Below are 14,481 nucleotides of genomic sequence, written 5' to 3' on the forward strand. Positions count from 1 at the left end.
GAATTGCCATCACAGGCAATTTCTTATTTTCATTCATGTTCTCCATACAATTTCAACTATAAAGGTCACTAACCAAAAGCAGATGCTAAAGTGGATCCAAAATAGTTTTTGCTTAACTTTTAGCATTTACTTAACTGATTACTAGTTACAAATCTGACACACAGCAGACATAACAGTGCTCTCAAGGAGATTAAAGGATTAGTCACTCACTAGCTTAATCAGATTAATCAGAGATTTTGAACACAATATATAATTCTGTCCACAGAGGGGATACATGATAGCACATGCTAGCCTAATTTGGGAAGGGATACTAGGATGGATAGACCCAGACAAAAGAGGGCAGAAAAAATCGCTAGCCATCACAAGGATTCTTCTATGTACTGCACTTGTAATACCACCTAGAAACCTTATACTTTCTAGTGGAATTACAAATTCACAAAATATAACACCAACATCAGCTAGTAGCCTACGCAAAACTAGAAGACGACTAACATAATGCCCTGATATAAGCTTGCGATACTGGTATACAGTAAACATATGCGTGTGTTTTTCCTTATTTAATTTTACATTTGAAAACTTGTTTTTAACTTGTGGGGGGAAGTTTTTTTTCTTTTTCTTTTGATGCCACAGCATCCAGGATCTGAAACATAAAGTGTGGCAAAGGACAGTGTAGAATATTAAATGCTTTGTGACAAAATTGGAAGATGCTATTTGATACAGTAAGATATTCCAAAGTAGGAAAAAAAAAAAAAAAAAGATTTGCCGTCATGTGAGAGCTGCCAAAGCTAGAATTTAAACTTGGAGAAATCTGGTACTTTTTTAAGAAAACATTTCTCTTCCACGTGATTTGAATAACAGGAAAAGTGGGGCGGAATCTCAGGATATTGAAACTGAGGTTTTCCTGTAGTAGAAGTTACTTACAACTGTAGTATTTCTACCAGTAATTAACAAAAAGAAATCATAGACAACATTGATATGAGCCGTTTTTACATGTAAAGAAATAGAGCAAGGAAAAAATCAACGTAGCTGATGCTATCTTAAACTATCACCCTCTTCTTAAGAAAACCTCAGAATGTTCTTTCTTAATGCATTTTTTTCATTTTCCTGGGTTTTTTCCATTTCTGGGATAGTGACTTTAACAAGTTCCCTTAGCATTTTGGAAGGTGTCGGTCTCGTGTCTGAATCATATCTCCCTGACATCCAGTCTTCAGAAAAGAAGCACTTGTAAGAAAGAAACAAACAAATTAATCTCCATGTGCTTCAGGAAAGACACTGTAGTTGGAAGTAGGCCAGGTTTTCACTCTGAAGGATGCTCTGTGCTTGGCAAAGCCCAGAAATATGTGTCTGCAATGGTTCTTCTGCTAAAATGTTAAGATTTAATAATTACAGTTCTTTCAAGGAGGAACTACGGCTTAATGGAAACATAGCGGCTAACAAGGAAAAACCATGTTACCAGCAATTAAGTGTTTGTTTTGCAGAAACTGCAAAAAGAAGCTGAACTCTCAGAGAGAAACACCCAGACTGTGCAATCTGGCAGCCCGTACCCGGGGTCATGCATGCGGTACATGTACCAAACGCGTTGAGGTGAGCGTCTGCGCTACGTGCAGGCTGCCGACGCTCCCTTCCCTCTCTCGGCAAAGAGCGACTGGAGGACCCCTCTTTGCCAAGAGGATTCAACAAACCTCTTTAGAGCGGTCCGCCCGTACGCTCAGCGTTTGCCATCGCCTCTCCGGCGGCTGCCCCGCTCCCTCTCCCAGCCGGCCCCGGCCCCAGCGCGGCTCCCCGCAGCCGGCTCCTCTTCCCCCAGCCGCGGCAGCCGGATTTCAGCCACGCAACCCGTGGCAACCAGCATCCCATCGCTGCTCTCCGACAGGAGAAACACAGACGCAAACACAAAGCTGCCTTTGGAAAAACAGCAATCGCGTGCTCAGGCTTCGCTTTAAAGAAAGAACGTGCTGAATTAAAAATGTGCCAAGAACAACCAGGATGGCATTGCTTTATTTTCACAAAGAAGTCTCTCCTAATTGCACATTAACTGTCTTTTTGCGAACAAACTTGTTTCCACCTAACGCTGACAGTCATGGGAGCCCGAGCGTATGTGTGTGCCGAGGGGGGGGGAGCTGCTTTGTGGCAGTGTCTGTACGTCTCGTGCCTGTGCTGATGGAATTATTGTTTATTTTTTTAATTTTCAGAGGTAGGTTGATGACAGCTGAAGAAGACTGTATTTGCTGAAGAGCAGCATGATGGTAGAGAGGAGCGGAGCTCCTGAGGGAGATCTAATGGTGCCTCTCCTTCCTGCGCAGAGATAAAGACTTATAATAAGCGTGTATGTTCACCATCTGGCTCTGTGCATGTGGTCCTTATGGAGGCGAAAGCAGCACAATCTGTAAATGATCAGGAGCCATCGCACTCTCTCCAGAGAATCCACGATGCAATCAAGGTGACAGATGGCATGGCCGCTGCTGTGGCCTCATGGAGAAGATCAAAATCACCTTCAATAAACTCTGACTGAAATGGGCATGAGCACCTCAAAAAAGTCAGTTTGTCAGTCAAACTGCGACAGCAAGCTGCATTGGGGAAACATAGCGGCCAGCTCTCTGTTTTCAATCGTTTCCGTCTGACTGAGCCTGAACTATGATCTTTCTCAAATTGTCCTTTCTGTTTAGCTGAAGCAGGCCAGCAAATTGCCAGATTCATAGCTTTATTGAAGGAAATTGAAAACATGATGTCCTCAATTCAAGGGACAAACAGCTGGCAGGTGCTTGGACACCCAAGCACATAAAATGGACCCCTAGTCTTTTGGACAAGTTTGTCCAACTTTTGTCAGAATAAATATAGATATATAATAAAATAGATATAATAAAATTCCAATTGAGGCAGGGTTTATCAGGCATTAGCTGACAGCGATTATATGGCTGCAAATGAACCTTGTGCTACGTATTAAATGCTGGGTTTTCCCATTTATGCTAAAAATGCCACATCTACGGCTAATTATAGTGATTTTTGTTTCCCCATGTTTGGATGAATATCTTAGTATAGCCTTTTTGCTGTGACTGCTTATCAAATACAGACATTAAGGGCCTGATCCTGCAAGGTTCCCAACACCCCTGACCAGGTGGCTCAGCACCTTACAGGACCAGCCTGACCCTCCAAAGCATCCAGTTGCTCCTGGCAACGTCCATCACACCACCAGCAGCCACAAACATCAAATTCCCATTCTTGCGCAGGTGGGGAGGTACCTACCAGGCATTTTCTGGGTTTTGTGCAACTCCACGAGCACCCAAGGACTAGGTGAGCTTCCTTGAATGCAGTGATGAAGAAATATATCCATTCCTTTTTTTTTTCCTAATTCTTTCTATAGTTATTTTTTACCGTGTCCTTGGCTTGATCAACTCCTTTTTTTAAGGGAAGCTAAAGTAATGCTCTTATCACTGTTTTCAAGCTTGCACATGAGGGCTTTCAGGCTGAAGCCCTATCACCAGGCTGAAGCAAGAAGGACACGCTGCGAGGTGACAGAGGGAGAGAAGGGCAGCCTTCCTCCTGCCCGCGGGATCCTGCCCCGAGATCTTCCTGGGGCCCACCGCGGGTCTGCTTCGGTACGAGAAGTGGATCGACGGCTGCATCCCCGCTCTGTGTGGCAGATGGTCACTGTCTTTCTCAGTTTGCTTGCTTGCATGTTTGGTTTTCTACCACCACATTTTAAAAGGTCCCTGTCGCCCTTAAGCCTTTCCAGCTACTCATTTTTAGCTTCGTTACTCGTGAAATATTCTAGAAAGTCCTTTGGTCTGGTTCAAAGTGTGTTAATGGCAATGGGTCTTTTCATCAACTTCATTGGGTTTGAGGAAGTCCTTGGCACGCACTTCTCTGTACTACAGAGCTTTATCAAAGGCAATTTTTTTTTATTATTTTATTTTTCGGTTGGGTGTGGAGCATGGGTCACGTTTTACACTCCAGGTTCCTGTTCCATCTGACTGATTTTGCACGTATAGTTGACCATCCTGGGTTGCACATTTCATGTCTGCAAAATAAATCAATAGGTTGCCTTTGTACCAGCTATCCCTGCTCCTCTCTACCAATGTGACTTTTTGCATGCATGGGAGAAGAGCTATGCTTCCTCTCACCAGGACATGGACACCAAGAGACTGGGACAGAAGTGGCCCAGCGTAAGCCCAAGATTTTCACCAGGCAGAATGGTATTTTGCTAGTCCTGCACTCTGGGAGTTGGATCAAAAGGCATTGGCAAAATCTTCATCTGACAAACCAAGAGGAGCTGCTAGAAGAACAAGGAGGGAATTTTAGAGGTAAAATCTTCAGGGTTTCTGCCCTCTCTATTGAAAAGTTTGATTTGGGATTACAAGATCTTGCACTGCTTTTTACTGTAATGTAGTACCAGGGAGCACTCCCAGAGCTGAACCTTTTCACAGTTGACTGTGCTGTTGGTGTCCAGTTCATCCTCAGGGAAACATCTGAGTATTGCATTGACCTTTCCTATGGTGCGGTTTCCAAGACGGAGCTAATGTAACAGTACATTCATGTACATTCAATAACACTATAAGCTTGAGGTTCTTGTGTGGACCTTGTAGAAACATCTGAATATCTGACATCTTTATTATGGCAACCAACCTGTGTGGTGAGACACTAAAGCATTTGGACACCAAGATTTTGAAACTAAAGTATTTTGAAAAACTAATGTGCTTGCCACAGGAAACACTGAATTGGGGTCTCTCTAAGTTGTAGCTAAACCTCAGTAGTCTTCTGTCTTTGGACTATATCCTATTTTACCTGCTGTTTGTTTTTCACACTGATCACAAAGGGAGTAGCAGGGAAGTTTGCTCCTTTGGTAAATAAGGCAAAGTCCAGGGTAATTTAGTTGACAAGCCTCAGCCTACAGCTGTGTTGTGCGGAGCCCCCATTGCAGAGTATATTTTCCCCTACCTTGATCTTCAGAGGGTGCCTGCAAGGTGTCTGTCTCCTGATGGAGGAGAGGCCTGAATAGGTTCCTCTGTGGGAAGAAGAAGGTGAAATCACCTTCCCAGACTGTTTTGAGTACAATGAATGGTTTTACTTTTTGTTTAGTGGGGGACATAATGCATGTCACATAGTGCACTGGAAATTTAAATCAATATCTGCATTAGATTAATGGAGAAAAAGCCAGGCCCAATGGAATTTTGCCACTGCATGGCTGAGAAAGTGGAGGTCTTTCCCCAGCGGAGGGAAGTTTCACTTAATGCATAGAAATTTGATGTCATATATTATGAGGAGGAAAAAAAGGATAGGTTTGTAGATAATTGAATGAAGTGAAGGGAAATTTAGGGCCAGAAATGCGTTTGTCCTTGAATGTTCTTTTATCATATTCCAAATAAGGACTCCATGTCATGGACCTGTGAATACAAAGACTGGTTTTAAATCTCTACTTCTTGCATGACTGACACTTACAATTCAGTAACATCTTTCAAGACATCCTTTGTGCACATTTATTTCAAAATAATGTATTGAACCTGTAAAATCTTATTAGAATATTTTTGCTGCAATTACACTCCCATATTATGTGATCAACATTTAAGTTGATTGTGCCTTGTTTTAATATGACCTTATACTACGACAGCATAAATACAATGACAGCCACTGTCTGAAATTAAACAGCTTTTATACCACGTACTGTGGCTATTTTGTTACATATTGATGGAGGGGATAGATGATTGAAAAAGGAAAATGTTTTGTTTTCTGGAAGAAAAATACAGAATTTGGAGCCTAGCAACGTTGCCTGGGGAACGTTTAATAATATTGCCATGCCTGCCACATACCAGAGAAATGAACTTCCCAGCTATGCCTAGAAATCCAGGATCGCTCCTTAACCTTCTTTTGTTTGTTTGATTGCTTTATCTCTTTGACCCTCCTTCTAGTTATAAAAACATATTGCTCCAATCTTCTTTAGAAATAATTTAGAATGGATGGAAATCAGGAGAAGGGGGATATCAACATAGAGCAACCCACTCTCAAGAGTGGAGTCTCAGTTCAGGGCAATTTCCATTCCAGTTCCCTGGACAGCTTTATGGGGAAATGGGATGTTCTACTTCCATGGTTATCACTGCAGCAAAGGCAATGAAATACCCCCTTAAGAGGAGGTCAACAGAGTCCAGTATCAAAAGCAGGAGGTTTCAATGAGAAAATTGAAATAAAGGATTGATTTTGAACAACAATGCCAGTGCTTCGTACATATAACTGTCTTTCATCTAATGAAAATACCTTACAGAGGGGAAAAAATAATTCATAAACACAGCAGATATCTTCTCTGTGTGAACTAACATGAATTTCCCACATTACTCTGATCAGCTATCACCAGAAAGAGGGAATGGCTATCATAATGTTCAACTGCGAATTTTTCTTTTAAAATATCTGGGACATTTTGCATAGTCTGAATGGTGGATATGCTGGGATCAGCAGCATGAACTGAAATGTAGAGGAAATCAAACTAATATGGAGTGGCCATTCGGAAGTATTTGGATGTGTGGATTAAGATTGCAAAAGTTGATATGGGCAAAACCAGGATTTTGCATTCGTTTTTTTTTCTTTTGTGCATGTGGACAAAGAATTACCATCACAAAAGGTAGACAGATACATTTGTGGATGCTATTAAATAGCTACAAAAACTATACCCCTATTTAGAAAGGTCCATTTACCCAGTGGTCTCAATTGTTCATGTATCATTATTTGAACAAAAAAACCTGTAATTGCTCCTGTGGTATGAGCAAATTAGTGAACTCAGAATGATCTATCTAAAATCAGAAACCGGGAGCTGAAAATATTCAGTATGAGTGTGGTATATTTTGTGTTACGAATGTACCACAGAGCCCTCAGACCATTATGTACTTGCATTAGTATTTTGACAACAGCTGCTACATCTGGGTGGTAGGTAGGGTCTACTCCTACCTACCTGCAGCTCTACCAGAGCCAAAGAATGGATGTCTGATACGGGGAGATGCATTGCTTTGTATGATAAAAGGTACTTTCTTTGTCTGGCAAACCACTCCTTTTGTATGCACATCAACCAGATGGCCATTTCAGTTTGTCTCCGGCTGTGAATCAGACAATATGGCAGAATTAAGGGAAAAGCAAAACCTTCCCCTCCACCCCTCCTCTCTGTACATAAAATTAGAAATAAACAACCTTTAGGGAGATTTAATTTTAATACTTCATTTCTTTGTTAATTTAGGGACTTTTGACTTGCTCAGTCAGTTACCGTGCATCGCTCTCATTAAGGTGTGACTAGCTAAATGCTTAAGGACCATGAGACAGAAAAAAGGGGGGTAAGAGATTGAGTAACAGAAGAGGCGTGAGAGGCAGTGGTTATTAAAAAAAAAAAAAAAGGGCAGTGTGTAATTTTGGTGCTTTGATTTGATACAAACTACATTTTGCATGGTGAGATTCCTGATGATGTTACATAGACAGTTTTTGCAGTTCTCTCTCATGTCACATCAAGTCGTCTGTGGTCTTCTTGTAGGATTAAACACAGGAAGTTCTTTGCTGATGGTCTATGCTGTTTTATCCTACACTGGAGATCCTTCTGTGGAATTTGGGCAGCCACATCATTAACCTGTAGAATTTGCAGAGAATTTGGAAAACCAAGGTGTTTTGAGACCAGGATGTGAAAGGCAGCTACCCCACTGCAGGCATCTCCCACACAGTTGGGGAATGCTACATGCTCTTGATATCTAAATTTGATGGGTTCACAGGGAGAGGAAGAAACAAGGTGAGGAAAGAGGTCTAACAGAAATCTCAGTTAAACTAAATCTTCACAAAAGACTGAAATATGCAACAGGAACCCTAAGGACCTTGGGTGTGGGACTTCCAGGGCAGAAAGGTCTTATGTGGTTTACAGAGACCTACTGTACACAGCACGTAGTTGCTAACATAATTTTGAGCCTCCTGACACTGTTAATTTGACTTATTAGGCACAACTGTGTGGATAAAATTTGACAATAAGTGACTCAAAGCCACTATGCCAGAAAAAACCTCTAGTCCCCGGAAGGATATGGCAGGTCTATATTAAATCCTGTATTTGACTGGGGTTAATTTTGCACTTTTCCAGCTACTGTACCAGAATTTTTCAAGCATATACATACTGATTTTAGCACATCTCTCAACCCAAAATTATCTGAGTACCAGTAACTTTTGCCACAATACAGTGATAGCCATGTGCAGGTGTGAAGAGACACATGCCTCATTGAAAAGAAGAGATTGTTCTTCCTATATAAAGCATGTATCTATATTTTAGCAACTGCTAAAACTAAATCTATGGGTTGAGTCTTCAGGTTGCCTGCTGTTTTCACCTACTAGTAACCAAGGAACTTCAGGTATTTCTGTACTGTGCGAGTAGAAATATTCACTGTGAGTAGAAGCTGACCCTTGGAGAAACTCCCCGTTCAAAAGAAGAGAGGCTGTTCCTCAGGCAGGTTGTAGAGAGCTTGGTTTTAAGGACAGGACAATAGCTGGTCTATAGATGTAAGCTTATAACATCCTCTTGGCTCACAGAAGATCTCCAAGAATGACCTTGGAAGTTTATGTGAAATTAAAGGATATAAGAGATCCCATGAAATAATGAAACTGGGCAAACTCGGGATTTTCCCTGCAGTTGGAAAGAATTCCTGTTGACTTCTATTAAAACAGAGTTTCAAATCCTGCTCTAAACCTTTATTTATCAAACACTGTAACTGCATTCAAGTGACAGTTAACAACGAGGGCAGTGGAGAAGAGCACTTTCCCATGCATCCCTTCTTGGCCACTTTGAATGTATGCCAACAGTGACAAGCAGCAATTGTATTTCATAGTTTCTTCCGTGTTGTATATACCTGGTTTGAGTCTAACTTTAATGAAAATCACACGGTATTCCATTTATACACACAAATTTTGCCAGAAACTGTGGGAAGAAAACAGCAGTAAAAACCATTTGAGAACATGTAATTTATTAGTGAGCGCCACTCTACACAGGAATAAGGGAATAGGTTATAACTAACTCAATTTCAAGAGAATTTGGGATGTGTTACAACTTCAATCATTTATCCTAAGGCTCTGGAAATTAGATTTTGCAGGGCTGGTTGCTGTTATAGTGAAAGTAAACATAACAACAGGCAAAAAATTAAACATTCTGGAGTTTTGAAATGATTAGTTGCAATTCTTATGTATTTACTTGTGTTAAGAAAATGTTGTGAGTCCCAGCAGACATTTTACTAATGTTTAGTGGGAGATAGCTTTTGCTCCAAAAGTTTAAGGGTCAGCTTGCCAACACAAAGAATGGATAAGATAGAAGAAAAAATTAATAATCACAATTTTACAGGAATTAAGGTTTGGTTTCATCCAGAGATGCGTGAAAAATCTCTTGTAGAACTGAGGTTGAACTCTGGAATGTCAGGTATGTACTACCAAATAAATATCAACCATACAATATCTGCTTATAAAATCTCATGAATATAAACTATGTCTAAAATAGTCCATGTGGTCTGCTAATGAGGCAAAAATTCTGGAAAAACGTTGCATGACAGTTAGTTGAGTACTTGTAAAATTAATTTTCTAGGTGGGGAAAGACAAAAGGTAGAAGCAGCGAACATACAAGTAGTTTATGAACTTTCCTTGTCTCAAGACCTGTATTCTGAAATTTAAGCACTTACACCCAAGGGGCTTGGTTTTCAACCATTTGATACCCATTTTCAGCTTTATATTAGATATATCTTTCACTTTACAAGCTTAAGTTTTATCTGTTCTTTATAGTTCCTAGGTCAAGTAAGGCATCCATTACAGTCTGAATGCTGTGAGATCCTTGAAAAATCTGTGAAATTAAAATACCTCAGTGCAAATCTAAGATCTATGGGGATTAACCAATTCTGATGAGGAGTTTGTACATCAGTGTTCCTGTCTGTAGAAATGAGACAGTAATATGTAATTCCTTTGCAGAGTACCTTGAGAACTAAAATCTTTGACCATAACTATGTAATAACTAGGTTTTGTTATCAGTTAGTAGTGCATTGTTGGTACCAGATGTATTAGAGAAAGGCAGAAGAGATCGTGTGATGTATAATATGGAATAAACTCCCCAAGGGAAATTCCTTCTTTATCCATGACATTTTTACCTAAATGTAGAGGAAAAAAAACAGGATGGTATTCTGAAAAGACTGATCAAATTGCTTTTTTATCCAAGGACTGATAGAATTAACATGCTATCTGGTACATAGTAGCTGTTTTACTGGGAGAAAGAATAAAGTTGCCAGCATAATATCTACATTTTGATAGTCCTGCCATATAAAACTGACACACTAGATCTCAAGTGCAAGCACAAGAATCTACATATCCATCTTTATCATTACAATAAAAAGGAGTAAAACTGTTGGTTTGCTTGATAATTTTTTAATAAAAACCCTTAATGGGCAGGAAAATTTTAGCAAGGTAACTGTAAATCTCAGCACAGTTCTCTTATCAGATAATCTGCAATCTTACTCTAAAGTCACTTCAAACCTTTGGAAGAAAATCCTAAAGGTCAAAAAAAAAATCATTTTTCTTCTTTGAACTGGCATGCAATTTTTACGTTAAATAAAATTTATACCCTTATATAAACAGATTGCTGAAAAGTAATGTCTTCCTACCTTTATCCAGTTATCTTCTCATGATTTTAAATAATCAGAAGTCATAACTTAAGGCATATGAAGACTTGAGTGTTTTATATGTTGTTATCATTCCTGAGCATGGCTTCCGCAGATGTACGTATAGCCTGCAGTGTGTGTACATGTATATCCTCTCTCTAATAACTAGTGAGCCTCTGGAGACAAAGCCACCTCTTGTGCAGTTCTGAAGTACATGAATAACCTTAAGCACATGACTCATTCTGTTGACTGGGATATCTCATGCATTTAAAGTTACGTATGTGCTAAAGTGCTTTGATGGATCAGGGCCAAAACAAATAGGGACTATAGCACTGTGGGGCTAATGATGCTTTTATTGTAAGACTCGTTGTCCCTGGTTTTGCATGAATTTTAACAAAGCAAAGGGATTTTGATTAGTGGGAATTCTTTAAGGTTTATTTTGTTTGATTTCATTCCATTGTGCATGGCCCATTTTTATGCCTGTGTTTCCAAGGAAACAGTTATAAAATGGAATTTGATATGATGTGTTATCAGGTTTCTTGTCAGTAAGTTTCAAGTGATAGCTATGAATTTGACAAATTAAGTTGAAAAAAATTATGAGTATTAAGATAGAACTACATGTATAATGTTTGTTTTCATGTGAATTATGTTCTAAAGCTTTCATTTGTTTGCGGACAGAGAAATTGTTCTGATTGCTGCAAGGAGGCCATAGTATTGATAACACATACACAAAGTACAACGTATGCAATGCTGAAATCAATGTTTGATCCCAGTAACGCGATCTCATGAGGAAGTGTATTGAGTTAAATCAGACTGACTCCACTTAAGAAGTCCTTTATCTTTACTGGATGGCTAACAATAAAAGGAAAGTGCAATGTAATTGGGGCCCACGTCTCATGTACCAAAATCCAAGTAGGGGTTATATATACAGTAAGTCTAAGCGGAAGCAGTACTTTGGATGGTATTTACAAGCTGTTAATTGCTGTGCAAGCACAAACGCAAATGTTTATTCCAAAACATTTGTACAAATGTACCTGTTTTAGAGAGCAACAAACCGACTTTTTTCACAGTTATTGACCTCAGGAAAAAGATGAACAGGAAACTCCAAACTCATGCTGAGGACTCCGTTTCACATAATACTGTTTTTCAATGACACTTGCAAGACAAAATATTTCAGGAATAGTTCGGTATTCTGTTGGGAATAGCTTTTTTCTTAAAGTAATCTGTATGGGCCAGTTACCTGGATTGAAGCCTGGGGAGATAGGCAAAACCCTGAGAAACTAGAAAGACCTCTGCAAGTGACACAAAATCCCTGGGTTTGAGGGAAGGAAAATAGGGATTTGTCACTGGAGTGTATTCCAGCAGTGCTCCCTTTCTAAGTGGGGAAATTATTTGGTTTAGTTTTAATTCAACTAGGTTTTTTGTTTCAGATATTTAATAAAAGTCATGTCAGGACTCGCAGAACTCTCAATATCACGGTTTCTTTGTCTTTTGTCTGAGCGTCCCTGCAAGGTATGCCAGGAGTTGAGACATCAATGTGTGGACCTTGATCTCTGGTACTTGGCATGGCCTGCGCTGAGGTCATGGTCTCCCCGTTGACAAGATGTGGGACCACAACAAAGCCCACCTCTTCTCTCGCATCTGCGCTCACTTTTCCATGAAACTTAGTGTGCTGGAGAGAACAACTGGGATCACCAATACGGGCATTTCTCCAGCATCGGGATGCAGACAGGACATGCATTTCAGCCCACAAGACCAGAAGCACTCTTGGTTCCCCATATTTAGAGGTCAAGTGTGAAACCTTAACAGGTTTGGGGAAGGGGGTGGGGGGACAGGATCTTAATTATAGCCTAAGGAACAGGGTTGTGCAGGCAACTTTAGGCCAAGCAAGGAGTCAAACCTGGTTTTCCTCAGCTGTAGGCTGTTGTCTTAACGTCTGAGCTGACCCCCTCCCCCAATTCACAAGTGACTGTAAATGAAAATAAAAAATATCTAAATGGTTGTTACTGAAATGTTCACATCTTGACATCTTCAGAGCACAGAGAATAGGGGCTAAGACTCCCAAATTCTAGCTTTTTATGCACAAGAAAGTTATTGCCTACTCCTGATTTAGTATTATCTTGAACCTTTGGTACACGTGATCCCAGGCAGGTGAATTTTAACACTGGAAGGAAGAAATAATTTCTAAAATGTTTGACGCTGCCCAGGAATTTGGCATTTTTAAGGTTCTTGATGAGATGGGTTTCTGAAAAAAGGCAGGTGCGATGTTATAGCTGAATTAATTTCAAACATGGCCCTGCCTGAAGAAATCGCCACTACTTGTATAAGTTGTATGTGCACACAGACACATACATGCACATATTGTGCATTATTTGTTTTTCATATGTTAAGCTTAAAACTGATTTATGGTTTTGCATTAACAATTTGAAGTAAGTTCATTTAAAATCACAGTAGCTGCACTTGGTGAGGCAAGGGTGAAGTGTACACTTTCATTCGTAGAAGCAAGTCATTTCATTAAAAATGTTGCATGATTGTAGTTATATTTGTCTTAGCCTTTTCCCTTTAGTTACAGTTTAAAAGAAGGAAAAGGAAAACAATTCATCTTGAAGACAATTGAACCTGACACAAAAGACCGTAAAAGCTTGAAAGATGGTCTAATGTGGAAATACATATTTCAACAATTTCTAAATTGTGCATTATATACTCAGTGAATAATTGTGATCTGTTTACAAAATATGAATGCAGACAATTGGGAATGTACTATCACATTAGTCCACGCGACAGAGACATTATATTGTTGATACAAAAGTGCACATTGAAGAAACAGTACCAAAGAAATAAATACTTACCACTCTTCAAGCATTAATAAAAGAGCTGTTTTAATGTTTTTAGAGGCCAGAAGAAGTCTCATTTTGAGGTAACTCAAACTTTAAGACTCCATTCCCTGAATGTATATTATAAGAGTGCAAAATGCATCCACATACGATGTGTTGCTATCCTGTCTGTCTCTTTTTCTAATTCTATCTTTTGATGTCATTTTAAAATGGCTAGGGGAGTGTTTTGAAGGCTTGTAAAAAAAAAAAAAGCAAAAAAAAAAAAAGCTGCTCTCATTTCCAAGACAAGCCTTGCTGTGAAGTCTCAGGGATCAGTTTGGGTGAGTTATTGCAAATCCTTTAAGAAAATGGGAATACACAGGCTATAACAGCGCTATTTAAAATATAAAATCTACTTTGTGTGTGCGTGTGTGTGTGCGCGCGTGTGTGTGTGCAGGCAAACATGGCATTCAGGAGAGTGAAATGAAATGAGCCAGAAACTTCTCACATTTTCCTGGCATCTGTGGCGTGTCGCCATATGAGAACCATATGACTGCTGGCAGATTGGCATGTCAGCTCAAGCATGTACAACTTGACCTCACTGAGCTCTGTGTTTATCAGTTTATAACAGGAATATTGATACAATTTTAGCTGCAGTCTTTCTGTGCAAGGACACTTCATCCTTTCACAGTCCTAATTCTCCTTTGCTAAAATGACAGCACCTTGTTTTTGAAGTTGCTTTTCCACTTGGGGAAAAAAAAAAAGCAAAGGCGGCAGAAGACAGCAGAAAGCTGTTCTGTGTGCCAGAATGATGTTTCATTCATTGTTTTGTTAACTGTGAAGTCCTTAGTGGAGTTTGTCATGGGATTGCCTGGCTGACTTGCGCTGTCTTTGTGGTTGAAAACCACAGCAGTATTAGAGACAGAAGTGGAGACAAAAATCTGGATTGTTGTTAAAGCTGAAAGTCAGTGCTGAAGTATATCTGCACAGAGCAGACTATCGTCTCAGCGTTTATTCACTCAGAAGAAGGATAAAAG

At 39.8% G+C, this 14,481-nt stretch overlaps 1 long non-coding RNA gene across 1 annotated transcript; it reads right to left on the minus strand.

Moving 5' to 3' along the window:
* Positions 1-1,975: 1,975 nt before the first annotated feature.
* On the minus strand, positions 1,976-10,812 carry LOC129203680 (uncharacterized). The gene is made up of 3 exons (XR_008576108.1): positions 10,635-10,812; positions 4,936-5,381; positions 1,976-4,018 (listed from the first exon to the last, which is right to left on the minus strand). It is a non-coding gene; the product is annotated as an uncharacterized LOC129203680 (long non-coding RNA).
* Between the last annotated feature and the right edge of the window lie 3,669 nt (positions 10,813-14,481).

The sequence above is a fragment of the Grus americana genome, chromosome 2 (assembly GCF_028858705.1).
Source record: "Grus americana isolate bGruAme1 chromosome 2, bGruAme1.mat, whole genome shotgun sequence".
NCBI lineage: Eukaryota > Metazoa > Chordata > Aves > Gruiformes > Gruidae > Grus > Grus americana.